A 20,941-nucleotide genomic window follows, 5' to 3' on the forward strand; every position below is an offset into this window, starting at 1 on the left:
CATTGATGCCTACACAGTCAGATGGATTGCAGATTGGCTGAAGGGTCGTACTCAGAGGGTGGTGGTGGACAGGTCATATTCGACCTGGGGGGAAGTGGGCAGCGGAGTCCCCCAGGGCTCAGCCCTGTGGCCTGCGTTGTTCAATTTCTTCATCAGCAATTTGGACGATGGGGTGAAATGGAACCTGTTTAAATTCACTGATGATACCAAAATTGGGGGTGAAGTGAGCATGCTAGTAGGGAGGAAAAGACTGCAACAAGACCTGGATAGGTTACAGGAGTGGGCTGACATAAACAGGATGCGTTTCAATACTTACAAGTGCAGGGTGCTGCACTTAGACAGTAGAAAGCAGCAGCACACTTATAGAATGGGAAACTCCCTTCTTGAGAGCACAGAGGCAGAAAGGGATCTTGAAGTCATTATTGACTCCAAGATGAACATAGGCCAACAATGCGAGGTCACGGTTGGCAGGGCTAACCAGACCTTGTCGTGCATCCACAGGTGCATCACAAGTAAAGCCAGTGAGGTGATCCTCCCCCTCTATGCGACACTGCTCAGGCCACAGCTGGAGTACTGTGTCCAGTTCTGTGCGCCCCTTTTCAGGAGGGATGTGGACAGCATTGAAAGGGTCCAGAGGAGAGCCACCCGCATGATCCGGGGACTACAGGGCAGATCCTACATTGAAAGACTGCAGGACCTAAACTTGTTTAGCCTTCACAAGAGAAGGCTGAGGGGGGACCTGGTGACTGTCTATAAACTCACTAGGGGGGACCGGAAGGGTTTAGGGGAGACACTGTTTCCCCTGGCATGACAAGGAACAATGGTCACAAATTATTAGAGAGTAGATTTAGATTAGTCATCTGCAAATACTACTTCACAGTTAGGGTGGCTAGGAGCTGAAACCAACTTCCCAGGGAAGTGGTGCTGGCTCCTACCCTGGGGATCTTTAAGAAGAGGCTTGATGACTACCTGGCTGGACTCATTTGAGTCCAGTATTTTCTCCTGCCCAGGCAGGGGGGTCGGACTTGAAGATCTACAAAGTCCCTTCCGACCCTACTTCTATGATTCTATGAGCCCCCTCCTCACCATCAAAAAAATCCACAGAAAGAAGTGGTGCAGGAAACTGGAGGCTGAAGTCCTTTAAAGAGATGGTCTGGTAGCTGGCCAGAGCATCTGTATGGTGGCCCTTTGCAGTGGTGTTGCAGCAGCAACCTGGAACCAGGCTCCATCCCCAAGTAAGGAGGTACTGGGGGTGGGAGGGACTAGAACTAGCTTGGTGGGTGCAGGGGACTGGGGGGGAGGGGGACTGTGGGGTGGGGCTCCTCAGGAGCAGTGGGCCCCTGTCTGCCCCCTGCAAGGCTCATAGCCCCTCCTCCCCCACAGCATCCATGGTCATGAAGGCACTCAGGGCCCTCCAGTCCCCTGTGTGGTGCAGGGCAGCACGGTGCTGCCCTGGCTGCCTGGCACCTGGTGCTACCTGTGCCAAATCATGTGGGCTAGGCTGGCTGAGTGCAGGGCCATGAACATTTGGGCACCTCTGGGCTACTTGGGCTGTCACTCAGGGCCCTGCACCACTCTCAGGGACCACCTGTTGCACTGGCCAGGCCCTGCATACATGGGCTCTGCACAGCGTCAGACTGGGCCAGTTCTGTGCACACTGTGCCAGTGTGAGAGGTGGTCCTTGTGAGTGGCTTGGGGCCCCAGGTGACAGCCCAAGCTGTCCAGAGCTGTTTCAAGACACACAGCCTCTCATTGAGCTGGGCCAGGACAGAGCAATGTGGCACAGGCAGCACCATGCTGCCCTGTACCACATGGGGGGCGGGCTGTGCCAGGAGGCTTCTGAGGGTCCCAACAACTGCTGCTGCTTTTGGAGTGAACTGTGGGCCCTGTTGTGGGGCTCTGACCCCTGTAGAGGAGCTGTGGCCCTGCAGGGGGGAGCTGTGGCCCCTGTGGGGGGCAGTCTGTGAGCTCTGTGGGGGGACTGTGACTTGCAGGAGACAGAGGACTCACCTCTCTTAAGCAGCACCCCCTACACAGCCCCTCCACACCCACAGTCCTCCCACAATCCAGGCACAAACCCCACACCCCCAAGCCACCCCCACAAACCTGTCACCCACATACCTGGCCCTGTGAGGCAGGAGTGAGGGTACTGGGGTGGGAGCATGCTGTGAGTTGAGAGTGAGGGACAAGGGTAGGGGTAGGGCACTGGCATATCAGTGCTGCTCAGCACTGCACATCCTGGTCAGTGAAGGGGCATGGGCAGTTCTGATTTTTCTATGACAAAACAACTAAAAACAAATGCCAAAATGTATAGATATTTAGATTGTATTTTGTTATGATGATAGAGGCACCAGGATGCTTCCATATTGCTTTAAACTTGTAAATACAGGAAACCCTCACTATTCACAAATCCGCTATTCACAGATTAGAATATTCACAGTGTGCCGTGCCAATGGGGTGGGTCAAGGTGAACACCACTGCGGCTCCCTCTGGTGCTGCACCGAGCTCCTGCCTCTGTGTCAGCAAGCACAGAGTGCTGCATAGGGAGGCCAGAGCTGGGGAGAGCGGACTGGAGAGCAGAGCTGGGTGAGCAGAGGGGGAGGGCAGAGCTGGGCAGGTGAAGAATGAGCCCCGGGAATGGGAAGGGAGGTGGTGATGGCCACAGCATCTTTTCCCCTGAAGACAGCTGTGGTCAGTCCTCAGGTGCTTCAGGGGAGCCATGTGCTTCCAGCTTCTCACAGCAGGGGGACCCACGGGGAAGCTGTGGGGTCTGATGAGGAGCTCTGTTAGTATTCATTGATTTTGCTATTCATGGGGATCTCCAAAACAGATCCCCCATGAATGGTGAGGGTCTTCTGTATATTAATAAAACTTTACCCAACTAATCTCTGTAGATATACTGGTATTTCATTTTAATAATGAAAGAATGCTGTTTTGGGTATTTTAATGAGATAATTTGGGTTTCTTAGCAGATAATTTGCAGTTTTAAACAAAGAACACCACGACCTCCGCCGACGAGACAAGTCATGAGAGGATCCTGTCTATAGGAGCCTGTCCAGGGCCAGCACTAGGGACCCATCTGGAGGCCAAATGAGGTGGCTGAACTCTTGGCCATTTGGGGCCAAGGGGGAACACTTGGACAGCTCAAAGTGGACCACCACAAGGAGCACATCTTTTAGGTGATAGCTGCCTAGATGGAAGAGCGAAATCACCCAATCCAGGTCTTGCAGGTGCATAGCCTGTGACTGCAGGTCCAAGTGGCAGGATACTGTCACAGGTGGAAGCAGGTCACAGTTATGCAGCAGTCCCCACTTTTAGGCTGTTCCAGTGCATTGAAGGGGTAGGGAACACTCCCCACTGGTTAGGGGTGCCTCAGCAGTCCAGTAGTCTGGCTGTTCCAGGTTAGAACTGCTTTAGCAGTCCAGCTGTCACATAGGGTAGCATACCCAGATACCAAGTGGCTGGGCCTCAGAAGTTCCTGTCTATTTGTAACATTCATACCATGGGCCCTAAGGCCCACCTTGCTAACTAGTAACCTTGTGTGGGACTAATGAGTGAGTGGTATAGCTAAATTCTTGGGACAACTAATGAGAAAACAGGATAGGAATGTTGCATGGGTCAAAGCATCAAAACATGAAAATAAGTGTGCCTGAGGGGGATACTGAGCAGAGAGACATCAGTTCTCAAAGGCATCCAAGGAGCTAATGGATGACACCCAGTGGTGTTTCACCCATAAATGTGCCTGGACGAGTGACAGAAAAGCAGCTCCTTTGTCCCTGGGCAGCTTCTCAGCCAAAGCCTTCCTCCTGGTCAAGTTCAGTGCCCACTTGGCCAGGGCCAGGAGGAGGTTGACCAGGAGGTCCTGGGACTTGGTTGGGCTGAGGATGGGGTGCCCCCCCCCCAACAAAGGTGGAGGTGAAGTTCAACCAGGTTGAAGTGGTGCAGGTTCAGGCTCTGGAGACAGAGTTAGAGGGGCTGCAGCCTGGTGCACTCATGTTTCATGTGTGCCGGGGTCTCCCTCTGCCTGCAGATGGGGCACGAGACCAAGGTGTCTGTGAAGCTCATCGCATGCATTCCTGTGGTGATGGCTCCATGAAGGAGCTGGCAGCTGACGTCCCCAGTGGCTTGTGGGATGAGGATGGAGTACAAACTCAACCACCGGGGTGCCCCAGCCATCCCCTCGCTGAACAGGTCCCACCACTTGGTGTCTGGGTGGTACACAAGGTTGCAATAATGGATCATGTGGCACATGACCATGTAGAGGTGGTGGTGATGGATAGTGAAAGAACAGACATGTCTGGTGACCTCCAGCTGGTGCTGGTGGTGTAGCGGGGAGTGCCACAAAACTGGGTGAGGCACCAGCCCCACAATAAACTATGGTGGGCTGGAGGATATGGGTAGGGGGCAGAAACTGCCAATGCACAGAATGTGGTCAAAAAAGGCAAAGACATCGAGAGGCAGGACAGATTTCACCTCCTGAACCAAATGGCAAGTCACACATGTTATGGGTAGACCCATGCACTAGGCCACTGCAGCAGGGTCCACTCACTCATGTCTATCATAGTCCAGGAGTCCTCCAATATGGGTGACACCAGCCAAAATCAACTTCCCTCACAACCGGGGTGCCTCTGCTGTCAGCACCTCCAGCTGGGGGTTCCAGAGGAAGGGCTCAGCAAGCAGGTTGGTTCCCTGGGTGAGTGTTGCAGGGGACCTGGAGGCAGAGACAAGCCTCCAGGCCCAGAGGAGGTCCTGATAGAACTCTGGCAGCCCTTGCAGGTCCTGCAGGAAGAAGACCCACAGGCCGAGGAGCTGCCAGTTGGAATGGAGCCCCCGGAAGTGGCGAAGGAAGCTATGCCTCAGGTGGCCCCAGGCTGCATGGCTACCAACACTGTATAGCAGTCACTGTAGGGCCATAAAGCAGAATGTCAGGACCTGCCTGTGGAGGCAAACTAGGCCCTGACTGCCATCCCACAATGGGAGGCTCAGAGCCTCTGCAGTGACCCAGTGCCATCCTGGTCAGAAAATCTCTATTGTCTATTTCTGGAGCCCTGCCAGGACCGCAGGGGGCAAAGGCAGGGTGTGTAAGCAGTGCCAAAGCATGAACAGGACCGGCTGGTTCAGCACCAGCACTCTCCCATGCAGGGAGAGACACCTCAGTAGCCCTTCCCAAGCCCAGAGCTGCTTCACCATCCTTGCCTCCAACTGGTGCTACTTCTTTGGTAGGGAGGAGTCTGTGGGGGACAGACTCCCTATGGTGTGGGACCACGGGGCAGTTTGGAAGTAATGCTTTTCTGGGAGAGGATGGAAAAAGACCCATCAGGCACTGGGGTGGCTTCAGTGTCTGCTTTGGGGTCCTGGGAGTGGGGACTGCCCTCCCCAGGACTCACCGAGGTGAATCCCAGAGCCCCTGTGTTACCCAGATAATTGGGGGTTCTTCACTGCCAGACCTTCCTTTGGGTTAGCCTCAGCCTCAGTGCAGTGGTCTCGGAAGGTAGGGCCTGGCTAGCAGAGTGAGCGCCTTCCTGCATGGGCTCCTGTTCAAGACTGTTCCAGCAGCCCCAAAACCTTTTCAACGGGGATCACACATTTGATCTTTCCAGGGTGTGGGGTGTTAGGTGCAGCCTAGGAGGCCCCTAGGCTGCTCTGTTCACCTGGGTGGTGGTCTTGGGAGGTGGGGGGAGTCGTCCACATCAGGAGGCTCCAACTTCACCCAAGACTTCCTCTTGGCTTTGCACCCAGAAGGGATTTGCACCCACTCAGCCATGGGGTAGTTCTCAGATGGACAGGCTCCAGTAGGAGAAGGTGAGGGGATAGGGCAGCTACAGCAGAGGCATGACTAAGGGCAGGGCAGGGGGCTCTCCCTCTCTCTCCTTGGCTGCTGCTACCCTCCCTGGGATCCCACCAAGCTTGGTTTGGGGGAAGGTTCACCTGAGTTCACAGGGGCCTGGATGATGTGGCTGGGGTGCCAGGGAGGTTTGAGGGGGGAGGAGTACTGGTGGCAGAAGCACCCCTCTCATTATTTGGACCTACAGATGCCCTTTCCTCCTGGGCCGCAGGGCACTCATGATGCAAGTGCTATGAGTTGTGGCACCAGAAGCATCACAGGTCCCCCACTGTATAGAAAACCCTCATCAGACCCCCTGAAAAAGAATCATGAGGCACCCCTCAGCCTCCAGCCACTTTCCTGCCACCAGCTGGATGATAACCTAGTGACAGAAATAGCTCACATGGCGGAGGTGAGGGTCTCAGCACCCTGGCGAGAGGCCCACCACCGGGAAGATAGCTCTCCCCAGGGTTTGTAGCTGGGGGAGCAGGGCCCAATTAGACATATAGGCAAGGATGGAGGTGATGACCACCCTAGTCCCTAGCTTTTCTACCATGGGCATACTTGCCCTCTATCATGAGCCCCTTTTCCATCACCTTTTATGCAGTGGCCTCTGAGGCAAGGAAAAAGACCCCCTTGCCATGAAAGCAGGAGGCTGCCACGATTTTGGGGGGGCCCCACTACCCAAGCCAGACCCTGCACCCTGGTCTCAAACAACAGATTCTGTCACTTGGGCAGTTGGCACTTCACCTTGTGCCTGCAGGTGAGTGCTGGAAAGGGGGGTCTGCCCAAGCTGGAAGGCCAGTGGAGAGTCCAGACCCCACAGCTTCAGGTTGCCCCACATCTACCTGTGCATAGCTGTGGTTCCCATGCTGGGGGGCCACATTGGTGGGGCCAGGGCTAAAGCCAGGGAAAGGCTGAGTCGGTGTGCTGGCTGGTGTAGCACACCTGGTCCCCTCAGATGCCAGTGGTCTAGGTTTGGGGGAAGGATCTTTGCCCTTCCAACCCCCAGATGTGTAGGAGACTGAAGAGTAAACCTACCTACTGCCTTTTCCCTTGGTCCCTGATAGTGCAGGAGGGTGCTTGGGAACCCCTCCTGGGGAGGCCTTGCCAAGGAAGACCCCCTGGCCCTGTTGGCTCCCTGCTGGAATCCTGCCTGTCCCTGCAGTGGAGGTTGCAGGCTTCTCTGCCCCCTGGAGGAAGTTGTTGGCCTCTGCCTCCAGGGTGGGGGCTGCAGGGGCATGCATCCATTTGGGGGCTTGGCTAGGATCCACCCCCACAGTGGGGGCTGCAGGAAGCTCTGTGGGGGCATCTGCCCCCTGAGAAGTATTTGCCCTGCCACTGCTTCATGTGAGGGATGGGAAAACAATAAAGAAAACCAAAGTGTGGCTGGGGAATCTAGCAGAGGCAAACTGGGGTTGTCGGGGAAGTGGGGGGGGGGGTAATTGAAGCTTACTGAGCTACAGCCCCATAGGAAAAAAAAAACAGGATGGCTATGTTTATAGAACATGGAGGAGGGGGAACACACACACACACGGGCTGGGGATACTCAAGCTGGCTTACTCAACTACACATGAAACACCAGGGCAGAGGACCATGGGAATTACCACACAAGGGCAAAAACACACAGGGAAGGCTGCTGAGGCAGATATAAAAGATGGCTGGAGCAGTGGAGGGGCATGCAGCAGCAGCAGCCCAGGTCAGGTGTGGCCAACTTACACCCAAAAGCTCTGAGCATAAGCCAGCAACTAGCGATAGCCAGAGGCAGAGAGGGGTCTGGCCATCTTGTCCTCAGAAGCTCCGGAGACCAAGCATGCAGCAACAACAGCAGCAGCTTGGGACAGGAAGGGGCATGGCCAATTTCCTGCCAGAGGCTCCTCCCCCAGAAGCTCCTGAGGACACATATCCCTGAACTGCTGGCCAGGGCAGGTTTTTATACTGCTAGGGCAGGCACAGGTGCTGGCCCCAAGCTCTAGCCCCCACTGGCTGAAGATCTGGGAGGAGCTTGGGTTGGGTTATTTTGCCCTAAATGGCACAACTTGCCCCACACCGAAGTGAATGCCTGGGCATGTGTGCTGAGACAAAATTCCTTGGCTCAAATATGTGTCACTCTTATTTGAGCTGCTGCAAGTACATGTGTGGACATGCCCAGAATGTTTAATACATAGGGTATCACTATACTCCTTTCCTGCTCATGCCCTCAGCATCCCAGAAAGATTCTCTAGGGAGCTGCTGGCACCAGGAAGCTGGAGAACAAATCTCAGGGAAAACCAGAAGTAATGATTTGGTAGATTTAGGTTGTAGGTTTCCATGAGAAAACTTCAAATCCTTTAAACAAAAATAAATTAACAATATGACCCTATCTTTTTTATTATTTCATTAAAACATGTTTTCAGGTATGAAATCTGTATTACTTTACAGGCTTTGGAAATTTATCAGTTGGACATCAGTTCCTAGAGAATTACCTTCCCTTGGAATTCTGTGGGCTTGTGATCAAACTTGAATTGTCTATACAATTTTGTGCAGTGAAATATATGTATTCCTTCTATTCATTTTTTCATGCTGACAGTACTATTTGAATCCCAAGGTGATGATGAGGGTGTGTTTCCAATGATGTCTATAGATTTTCACACAAAAAAAATCAAATATTTATATCTACAATAGCACTATTTTTTTCCATTATGAGTATTAGACACATTCTTGGCACCAAGAATTTGCAAACTCAATAACTAACCAGCCTTACTTCCAGAATTATATCTATATCTATATTGAAGAATCTCCATAGTAAGATGATATTAAAGATATAGATATAGATATATTTCCACGTTTGTTTGAAAGATGCAAGAGCAGTCTTATTGGCAAATATGAAACATTATTTAATTACCTCTTTACCTTATTGATAAGTATTGAATCAATATGAATATTTAATTTTTAGATGACTATAAGCATCACAGAGAATCTGTAAAAAATTCTAGACCTAGAAGACTGTCTCCCACCCCATCCTCATTAAAAAATTGGGCATCTGTGGCATTGATGCCTACACAGTCAGATGGATTGCAGATTGGCTGAAGGGTCGTACTCAGAGGGTGGTGCTGGATGGGTCATATTCGACCTGGGGAGAAATGGGCAGTGGAGTCCCCCAGGGCTTGGTTCTCGGGCCCGCGCTGTTCAATCTCTTTATCAGCATTTTGGACAACGGGGTGAAAAAGCAACCTGTTTAAATTCGCTGATGATATGAAAATTTGGGGTGGGGTGAGCACGCTAGTAGGGAGGGAAAGACTGCAGCAAACTTGGATAGGTTGCAGGGGTGGGCTAGCAAAAACAGGATGCGCTTCAATACTGACACGTGCAGGGTGCTGCACTTGGGCAGTAGTAACCAGCAGCACACTTATAGAATGGGAAATGTACTTCTTGAAAGCACAGAAGCAGAAAGGGATCTTGGAGTCGTTACTGACTCCAAGATAAACAAGGGCCGACAATGTGAAGTCACGGTTGGCAGGGCTAACCGGACCTTGTCGTGCATCCACAGGTGCATCTCTAGCAGAGCCAAGGAGGTGATCCTCCCCATCTATGCAGCACTGGTCAGGCCACAGCTGGAGTACTGTGTCCAGTTCTGTGCGCCCCACTTCAGGGGGGATGTGGACAACATTGAGAGGGTCGAGAGGAAGGCCACCCGAATGACCCCGGGACAGCAGGGCAGACCCTACAATGAAAGACTGCGGGACCTGAACCTGTTCAGCCTTCACAAGAGAAGGTTGAGGGGGGACCTGGTGACAGTCTATAGATGGGTTTGGGACCAGATGGGTTTGGGAGAGACCTTGTTTCCCCTAGCGCCCCCTGGCATGACAAGGAAAAATGGCCACAAGTTGTTGGAGAATAGGTTTAAATTAGACACCCGTAAGAACTACTTCACAGTTAGGGCAGCTAGGATCTGGAACCAACTTCCAAGGGAAGTGGTACTGGCTCCTACCCTGGGGGTGTTTAAGAGGAGGCTAGATGAACACCTTGCTGGGATCATTTGAGTTCAGTTTTTTCTCCTGCCCAGGCAGGGGGTCGGACTTGAAGATCTACAAGGTCCCTTTTGACCCTACTTATATGATTCTATGCAGACCAGTTCATAAACTGGTGTAACTCTTCAGAACAATGGCTGCAAATATTTTTAAATATTTCAAAAATATTGTCACATTGACTAAGTAATGTAACTCCTTATATTTAAATAAACATGGCAAATTGGATACACTTGTCCTTAACTTCAGTTTGGCTTAAATAAAAATGAGTATTTTCCCTTGACTACTAAAATATGCATTTTTTAAATTACATAATTATATCCTTCACATTTATGTGGCAAATTAAGGATCTAAAAACTTCTCCTGAATATCTAGGCTAATGGAAATAGAGAGAAAACTGATTTATTCAAATAGAAAGGTATGTCAATGGGCTTCCCAATTGGAAAATTGAAAAGGGACAAATCCAGATATACAGCTGAGTGCCTATCCAAGACTTAGGCAGAGCTTGGACATTTAAATCAAAAGAGCAAAGCAAAATAATCATGCTGCACTGGCCGTGAAACTCTTTACACACTTAGGGAGGAATCCTGTCTCTTTTGTGTGTCTAAATTATAACCCTATATTTGAGTAAGTGACATTATTAGCACTTGTACACAGGTCAAGATTCTACTGTCTCTGCATTGTGAATCCTTAAATCCATGTACATAGACAGACTGGGTACAGCAGGAAATGCACTGGTCAGGTAGCTATGTGCCTTTGTGGATATGCATGTGTATCTGAGTAATGAAAATGTTCCATCCAAAACCTCATTACTGAGCGGTGCTAAGCAGGGCAGCCCAACTGATTTGGCCCCAACAGCTAGGAGGCAAAAAATTAGCCAGAGGAGATTCTTACCTGCATCTCTCTGAGGCACTCGTTACACATTATTTTTAGATGGCTCTTGGAGCTCTTAACCTTTGGATTATTCTCACATTAACACCCAAAACAAATTTAAGCACACTTTAGGCAGCTTATAATCACACTACTTCAGGTTTTTCTCTGATCTGTGTTACTTGTGTTTTATTAATGTGTGGTGACACCCCATAGATGAGGCACACAAACTGCAGTCCTCCAGGATCCCAGCATGCAGGTGCCTTCCCCCTCCCTCCTGTTTTGTGTGGACAAACTTTCCATTTCCTGAACTCTACTGCCCAGGGGGCAGTTTTGGCACCAAGTCAACTCCCCTCTTTCTCCCCAGGGGATATGACCTTCCTACCCCCATGAGTGTAACTCCATGCAAACAGCTTGCAGAGAACTTGCCAGCTGTCTAGGTTTCAGGGCTTAGATGATTCTTGGAGGGGGGTCTTGATTAGGTACCCATGAGCTAGGGCTTCCTTCCTGGGGCTGGGGCAGTAGTTCCCACAGAAGCACCTTCCCTCACAGTTCTCAGCCACCCCAGGAAGCACAATCAGCACTCCCCACACCCTAATCCTAATTTATAAAATATGAGGCCATCTTTAATTACTTCTTCTTTAGTTATTTCTATATATGTTTTCTTATTTTTATTTTATACTTCAGTAGCTGGCTGACTGCCTTTCACCACCCATCCCCCATCCCTATTTCCTTTCCATCTCCCATTTAAATACTCACCCCATCCCATTAACTCTCCACTCAGCTTCATGTTCCTGCCCCTCCCCCATCTATCTCTCATACATCCCCACTTGGGGCAGGGCTAGAAGCCTGTGCTAGTTCACCACATCTCTAGTTGCAAGTTTGAACTGTCCAGGTCTGGGACAGTTATGTGTTTAGCCTCAAGGTGTGACTGCTCCAAACTCAAGCTAGCACTAACGCTAGTCAAAATTTAGGCAGCTCAAAGAGCAATGTATAGCAAGGCCCTACGTTCTTAGCATAGTGCTCTAACCACCATGCCACAAACTAGGCAGTATACAGGCTCTTCTCCAACAGTCCTTTTTAAGCTGCCCCTCACCCCCCGCCCCAAGTAGCCAAGATCAGGAAAGGTGGGACCAGGTGGAAATAGGTAAGCAACAGGAGGTGGTGACAGCTCTGTGAGATGGCTGCTACAAAAAAAGCACAGGAAATCAGTTCTAGCTGGAAGTCTTGCTCCCACTGGGGCAGAAGTTTCTCTACCATGTGGTATCTATCTATTTTAGTAAATTACTATTAAATGGAAACAGCAGTGGTTCATTTGCAAAACAAGCCCTGGAGAAGGTACTGGATAATGCCTGACCTGTGGTGACTAGAACACCTTACTGGAAGCTTGAAGAGATGGTGATTTCGTTAGGTTCAATAAGAAGTGCAAAGTCCTGACTTTAGAAGAGAACACTTTCTTTCATTGGTATAGGCTGGGGACTGAATGGCTAGACAGCATCTCTGCAGAAAAATACCTCAGGGTTACAGTGGACAATAAGCTGAATATGATCAAACAGTGTGCTCTTATTCTGAAGAAGGCTAACAGCATACTGGGCTGCATTGGTAGGAACGTTGCAAGCAGATTTAGGGAAGTGATTCTTGCCCTCTATTTGCCACTGGTGAGTCCACATCTGGAATACTGTGTCCAGTTTTGTGCCTTCCACTGCAGAAAGTATGTGGACAACCTGGAGAGAGTCCAGTGGAGGCAGTGGAGGCCAATAGAAATTGTTAGGGGACTGGGGAAGTGACATTCAAAAGAAGAGAGACTGAGGAAACTGGGCTTATGAATCTGGAGAAGAGAAGACAGCAGGGATTTAATAGCATCCTTCAACTACCTGAAGTGGAGGTTCAAAAGAGGATGGAGCTAAACTGTTCTCAGTGGTGGCAGATGGCGGAACAAAAAGCAACCATCTCAAGTTGCAGCAAGGGAAGTTTAGGTTAGATATTAGAAAGAAATTTCTCTCTAGGAGGGTAGTAAAACACTGGAAGAGGTTCCCCGGGGAGGTGGTGGAATCTCTGTCCTTGGAGGCTTTTAATACCCATCTAGAAGGAGCTCTGACTGGGATGATGTAGTTGGGGATGGTCCTGCTTTGAGCAGGTGGTTGGACCAGATGTCTTCCTGAGGTCCCTTCCAACCTTCATTGTCTACATTTCTATGTTTTGGCTGCAGGAAGGAAAATAGAATTACTCCTTAAAGGTCTTTGGTGTCTACATTTTGGCCTGAAAAAAACTGTTAGGTGCCCACATTTTTCCACACATTTTAACATTTAGAATCATAGAAAAAATGGTACTAGACAGGACCTCATAATTTTATCTAGTAGTCCAACCTCTGCTGACTGAAGGAACCTTTGTGTTGCAAGCATCTCAGACAAATAGTTATCCAACTTGCATTTAAAAATCTTCTAACTATGGACATTCTTCAATTTCCCATGTAATTTATTAGCATAACTGGAAAGTTCTTCCTAATATCCAAGCCCTATTTTGTCTCAATTTAAGCCCACATTCCCTGCAAATACAGAGAATTGCTGATCACTATGCTCTTTGCAACAGCCCTTTTGTAACTGAAGACTTACCAAATCCCATTTAATCTTTTCTTCTTTGAGAAAGAAGAAACAAACCAAAAAGTCTTCCCACTTTTCCTTTAATGTCATGTTTCCTATATCTCCAAACAGCTTTCTTGCTCTCCTAGGGAATCCTTGCAATTTCCTTTGCATCTTAAAGTGTGGTGGATATTATTCAGGTGTGGCTTCTGTACTATGCAATAGACTAGAAGAATCATGTCTCTTGACTTGCATGTGACATTCCAGTCAATAAACACAATATACTATTGACTTGTTTAGCAATAAAAGCATGCTTATTCATCTTGAAATCCACTCTGACCCTCCATATTCCAGCTAAGACAGTTGTGCATTTGTACCTCACCAGTACAGGCAAAGAGGTCATCTCAGTTTCATCAGCCTTTCCAGGAGTGGATCCATTCACCAGAAGATGAGATGTGTGCAGTAGCAGTTCTTGTGCTGAGTGATTTTGAGTGTTAGCTGCTTCATTCCTGTTTTTCTATCATTCAGCTCAGCATCTTCAAAGTATTATTACAGGTGTTTAAATCCAGAGAGAAACCAAAGCAGTAATTAATAGGAAAAGCCTATAAATCAAACTTTTCATTATTGGTTGTAAGCAGGGACCCTGGTTTTCTCTGATCAAAAAAAAAAAAATCCCCAATTTTCTGATTTAAAAAAGTAACCCCAAATCCACATTGTTCTGTGGTATATAGATGCACATTTTTCCATGATTAAAATGAAACAACACACACACACACACACACACACACATATATATATAAAAACATGGTATACAAAGGTTTAAAATTGGAGATATAAACCAGGATCCATGGTTATAAGAAAGTCCCAATATTGATTGAATTACCTTCCTTAACAACAGGTTATCATTTTTTACTGAGTTGAAACATATCAAGAAATCCATTAACTACCAGGAAAAACACAAGGCAGGCAAGGCTCTTTGAGTAGATGCAATATCTTTTATTTGACCAACTGAGTAGTTGGAAGGAAGTTCTTAGCAAGTTCTTAAAAGTTTCAGGTGCAGTCACTCTTTTTCAGTCCCTGCTGGTCTAAGACACCAAGGAATAAGAGAAGCTAAAAGTGTGGCAGGATGTCAGTGAGAATGTAAAAAGGTAGAAATTACAAAGAGAAAAGGTAAGGCAGAGAAGGGAGGAGGAAGAAAGCAGGGGAAAGAAAAGGTGGAAATTACAGTGTTAAAATACAAGGTAGAAAAGAGGCTGTCTCTGAAAAAGGGAATAGCTGGATATAGGAAAACAGGAATGAGAGAAGCTAAAGGTGTGACAGTATGTCAGTGAAAATATAAATAGGTAGAAATTAGAAAAACAAAAGGTAAAGCATGGAAGGGAAGGGGAAGAAGCAGAGAGAAAAAGCCAAAGGAAAACATACAGAGGCAATGATACAAGGTGAAAAAGAGGCATTAATGAGAAAGGAAATATATGGAAATCATGAAGACATAGGACAGAAAATTAGGGGAGGGGTGGGGAGAAAAGGTGGAGGAAAAGATGAATGTAAAAGGTCAGGTCAGGCAGGTATCTGGTGAATCAGACGTCAGGCAGGTTGTAATGTGCATATATCTTATGTCTATACTGAGTCAATGATTTTTTGTATCTAGTAGATTTATGAAGTATAGTTCATTGGCTTGTCTATGAAAGGTGTTTTGTAAGTTCCCTTTGGGGTCTCCCAGGGCTGCAGCACTGGTGATTCTGCCGTGCAGAGCCTGGCTGGCAGCCACAGTGCAGCTTCGGGTGATCTGGCTCTGCTTTTGGGAAGTCCATGCTACCCGTGTGTCCACTGCTCCACTTTTTTTTCTTCTCTGACATCCAGAGGTCAAAACCCCGCTCCGTGCTGCTCCCCTACAGCACAGAGAGCAACTGAATGTGCAGTATGTGGCACTGCAGATGCATCTGCGCTGCCACATACTGCATGGACACATTCATCCGAACATGGCCTGTGTGTTCAGAAAGGAGAGAGCAACTCAAAGGGTATGTGACTTAGTGAAGTAAAGGCTGCCATTGGTCCTAGCCTGTCCTCTTACTCCCAGTGGGGCAGCCACTTTTCTTTTCATCCATTTTCTACAAATAATGTTAAATACAAGGTCCAGTGGGTCAGTTTCAAGAAGAGGGGTAGAGTGGGCCGTATGCAATACACAATCTGTATTATGATTGTTAGAGAATTATTTTTTGAGAAACATAGCAAACAGAATTGAGCTTGGGTGAGGACTAAGCAGCTGAGATTTCTGCTCCCTTTCACAAGTGCCCTAAGAATACTGGGTTTCATCGTAGGAGGGGCCGTCCTCCTCTGCTTTACTTTCAGCAGGGGATAAAACATAACAATTCTATTTTGACACGTAACAAAGGAAAATATCAACCTGTGCATAAGTTCCCAAACCTGCAGTAACTGAAGGTAAATGACTACAAGACATACATACACAAAGTAAAGTTAAATAGAATTTATCCTTACATTAATTGTCTGTGTGTGTAAAATGTGTGCTCCTTATGGAAAGCGTTGTCTTTTTTCCTAATCAAAAAGTAAAGTGTGGGGGCTTTGAGTAAATACATAAATCCAATATTACTGTTAATTTATCATTATCAACTTGGGGCTGAATCCAGGTAGCTCTATGACATGTTTCTTTTCTCTTACTCCTGAGGGCCGGCAGAAGTCAATTCAGTTTTTGGTGCAAATAAGAATGGCATCAGGGCTACTTCATTTCAGGCCCTAAATGGCCATGTAGACGTGATAAAAAATGATGAAAAATCACCATTTGCCCTGCATAATGGCATCACCATATGTTTACAATTTTTTGTGTGTGTTAAATTTTCTTTGAGCATGGCAACTTAGACTACCTCCTATGTATTTTAGTTTTATCATGGCAAATTGTTCTATGAAACTTAGTTTCACTGTGGCAAATCCATCACGTATACGGGCCTGGTTTATCAGTCATGATTCTCATCATAATCTAGCCCTGCCTTAGATATGCTCTCCTCTGTCCTGACTGGATAAAGTGGAGATACCATAGTGTGACAGAGAGCTCCTGTCACTTCTGTTACAGAGTGCAGCAGGCCAAGTCTGTTGCGTGGGGCTGCAGCAGAGGGGTACAGGGTAGCCATTAGGCATAAAGGAAACCCCTGTGAGTAGCTGGGAAGGCACCCATAACCAGAAAGGGTGGGGTTTTGAGGCTCATAAACCTAGGGATGGAGGCAAAGCAGGCAGTCTTGCTCTGCATGCTATGGGGGAAGGAGCTCCTGGGACAGAGGGGGTACAGGGAACAGGCGCCATGGACCTCCAAGCTACCTGAGGGAGCTTTTAAAAAAAAAGCTGAAAATATGGCTTGTAGTGATGCACTGACCCAAAGTGGGGTCCAATGTTTAATTTGGAACCAGTTAGCATATACATGTGTTCCAATTAAGACTAAAATTTGAGGACTGGATTGTGGCAAAAGGAGTTGTATGGAGGCCCCAGGGTTGCCTGCGGCACACCCAGCTTAGAGGCTTGCCTGGCACAGAGATTGCCAAAGGCCTAAGCAGACAGGGCAGCCTGGCCAGAGACCCCAGGGGGCTACCATAAGAGAAGAAGCGATGGGGTCCAGAGCCTAGTAGGATGAAAACAGGGCCTGAGAAGGTGAGAGAAGAAGCCAAAGGGTCCTGAAGTTCAAGAGGATGAGATCAGGGTTGCAGCCCAGAAGTCAAGGACTGGGACAGAGCACCTTGACTGAGGGGCATAGCCAGAACAAGGGGGCCAGGAGGCTGAAGTCCAGACAAAGGTTTGAGTCCTGAGGAGCCAAGTGCTGCATTGGGGGCCAAAGGACTTTCTCCAAATTGGTAGTGAGTGACAACTGTGAGGCATGGGCATGGTTGGGGAGGGGACTGGAAACCATGATTAACACCTCTAAGGTGATTTTAGTGCCTAAAGACAAGAGTCATGTGGGCATGTGGACATGTGGAGCACAAGACAGTTGAGGGACTGAGGCTCACTCTGGAACCCTGGGGAAGCCTCCTGCAATACTATAAATTCCCTCAAGGCATGGCAGGTAAGTTAGTAAACAGAAGTACCCCAAGGAGATGAAGTGGTACAGGAGTCACTGGTCCACTAGGCGGATATCACAGCCACCCTTTGGGCCAGGACCTGTCAATCACATTATTGGTTACACTAGCATTCTTCCAGCTGAATTTTCCCCTATAATAGAAAACTCCTCAGTATTTCCTTAAGATGTCTTTCAGTTCCATTTATATCACTGAAGTGGTACAGTGAAGATTATAAGAGAATTCAAAGTTTCCAGTTCTGATTTTCTGAAATAAAGTACCACTTAACGCATTACAGTTATGTCAAATGCTTTCTACATCATACTCAACCTGTTTGAATTAAATAGTTATATTTCACTAAATTGGAATGTTATTCGTCATATTGTTGAAAGAAGGTCTTAATCGTTTGCTCTGTAGCTTGATTCCTTTATTCTTCAGTTTTTGAAGATGAAAAACTCGTATTTAGGACTTCAGTAAAGCTTCAAAGAAACTGCACTTTGGTGCCAGAAACTTACATTTTCAACAATTCCTGTATAGATACATGCACATTACCAGTTCTCAAAGTTTTTAAGTATTCTGAAAAAATATACTTTAAAATCTTCTCCAGAAGTTTAGAGATAGCATTCTCATTCCTAAGCTACTGAAGCCTGCTCTGTCACACTCCACTGCAGATATGAGGTGGAATTTTTAGGAAAAAAGTTTAACTGGCAAATTGCCAGACTCTCTAAAATAATACTCATTCTTTGAATGAACCAGTTTCAATGAAATGACAGTTGGAAAGATTGGGAGGTGGGGGGTTGCGAATGATGGACTCTTTGGTCAAAAACAGAGTGAGAGAGAAGGCAGTATTGAATGGTTAGGTTACCCCCGGTAGGCATGAAACTTAGGTTCAAGACCCCTTCCTGAATAAGTTTCCTAGCCAGCAGTTAAATGGAACAGAATAATAGAATCATAGACAATTATAGTTGGAAGGGACTTCAGGAGATCATCTAGTCCAACACCCTGGTAAAAACATCCCTAACTAGATCATCCAAACCAAGGCTTTGTCTAGCTTAGTCTTAACAACTTCCAAAGATGGAGACTGTACAGCCTACCTGGGTAACCTGTTTCTGTGCATTACGGCCCTCCTCATGAGAAAGTTTGTTCTTCCTAATGTCTAACCTAAGCTTCCCTTGCTCAACTTGAGACCATTTCTCCTTGTTCAGTCATCTGCCACCACTAAGAACAGTCTATCTCCATCCTCTTTGGAATGACCCTTCATGGAGTTGAAGGCTGTTATTAAGTTTGCTAGGAGGAAAGAAATGGAATGTATTTAAATCATGGAAAGATTGTTCCCACTTACCTCTACTCTCCTGCACTGTACCTCCCAAATATAATGGATGAGCAGGATTTTTATAAGTGTTTATCATGAGCCTAACTTTGTTCCAGTGGTACACTTTGGGATGTATGCCTCTGATTTCAGTGAGTGTAGAATTACTTCGAAGCTGGGCTTATCTACACATGCTATTGATGTGTATTAGGCTTACTATGCAGTAAAATACTGCACAGTAGACTCTCCTGGGAACCTACCTCTGCACCCTGTTATGTATAGATTTGCTCCAAATGGTGGTAGCCAGGACCAGGGCCACTCCTTCTGTGCTCTTCCCCCCTGCAGCAGCCAGGGGGAGGATCCCCCAGGTGCTAGCCCAGGGGATGGCATGGGACACAGGACCTGCTCTGAATGTGCTTGGGAGCTGTGCCAGCTGCAGAAGGAGCTATCTCACAGCCCTGTTCACATGGGGACCTGTCAACATGTGCACAGGGCTAGGAGAACTTTGGGAGACCACTGGCCTCGGAAGCACACAGCTATCCCAGCCCTGTGTACATGTGCCCAGGGCTGGGAGACAGCTGCCTCTGCAGCCAGCACAACTCCTCTTGCATGAATGCTTAGCCAGGTGGCAGTTGCCCCCTACTGCCTGGGCTGACCAGGAGGAAAATTGCTCCCAGTCAACATCTACACATGTCATAATGCTCAGTAGCTGCTGTGTGGTTAATCTACTACCTGTATCTACAGGTAGTAGCCAACCACACAGTAGACTAAATGACTGTGCAGTAAATGCTATGGATATGTAGATGCTAATGCTTTACTGTGCAGTAGATTAGTCTACTGTGCAGTAAAGTGTCTCATGTAGATGCACCCACTGAGTGTTTTTTTAGAAGCACAACAAATATATGGAAATAAATCAGGGATTAATCTCACAATATACTAAGGAAAATGTTGCAAAATACAAGTTGATAGAAAGCTTTAGGGGATAGCAACAATTGATAAGCACAAGTAAGAGAAAGATAACAAATCTGAATGTACCAAAACATGGAGGTCATCAATGAGAAGATACCATATTTAAAAATCTTCTATGAAGTGGTATCACACATGCCAGTCTTTTCTCTATATTTATAAAAGGTAATTCTTGTGATATAGTTGTAAACTCCTCACACATATAAAGGCCATATCCTGAAAGCTGGTTTCATTCCTCCCTTGAAGGAAGAAATATTTTGCAGTTAACATATCATTATGAATGCTTCTTTTTCCATATTGCCTTTTTCCATGCAACTCTGATGCTTCCTTTTATTAGTATTAATCTTAATTACAACCAAATAGAACCCTATGGGCCCACTTATGATTTAGAATTTGCAGTTGTAATCACTGTACAAACAAACACACTACCTCACAGTGTTGCCTTGAGGGGTCATGCCAATGCTCAGGATCTCAATATTGCACTGTTAGACAGGAAAGCATGGTGTACAACTGCATATGCACACATAAAAATCAATAAAGCACACAGTCACTAGGTGTGTACACCCCTATTAGGCATACACACTTACACTACCAGCTCAGGCACAGTCTGGATGGAAATGACATTCCCACTGGGTCTGTCTTCACTGCCCCTCTATAGGCGCAGACCGTGTGTGACCCTAGTGACAGGCAAGGGTCAGCCCCTGGCGTACTGAGCTTGTGTGCTCCATGCAGGGATGAGCAGTTTCGGGTATATGTAATGGTGGGGTACAATGATGGAGTTGCTGGTTCTGCAGGGTCTTTTGTTTTTCAAATGCTGGTCTTGTCTCTTTTCCTGGGTGAGGTCCGTGGTTCCTGGATGAATCAATGCGAGGTGATGGCCCAGTTGTTACAGGCCATTCAGTAGAGGCCTGCTACCATCGTATTTCAATCATTCCCAATCACTCTCATTTATCTGGGAACCAATTTACATGGGAGGGGTACAATGAATCATATTGTTGCAACATGGGATGTCCAGGCAGAGGACAGAAGATGGAGGCTTGACATATAAAATGTAAACTTGACAGTACTCTGGTTCACTTACAAACACATGTCTAAACCATACAATATTCATATGAAACAATAAAAATCAATACAAAAATGATAATAATACAATATACAACAGTAAACCTAATAATAATACAATATAAAGCAGTGGATATCCAAAACCAAAAACTTGCTACCAAAATAAAAATGTTTAAAGCTTATCCTATGTTTGAGCTCACTTATACTTATCTACAGGGAATAGAGAGGGAAAGAAAAAGTCAGAAATGGTTGGGGAAGGGGAGGAAATG

This window comes from Crocodylus porosus, unplaced genomic scaffold (genome assembly GCF_001723895.1).
Source record: "Crocodylus porosus isolate Cpor-Errol unplaced genomic scaffold, CroPor_comp1, whole genome shotgun sequence".
Classification (NCBI taxonomy): Eukaryota; Metazoa; Chordata; order Crocodylia; family Crocodylidae; genus Crocodylus; species Crocodylus porosus.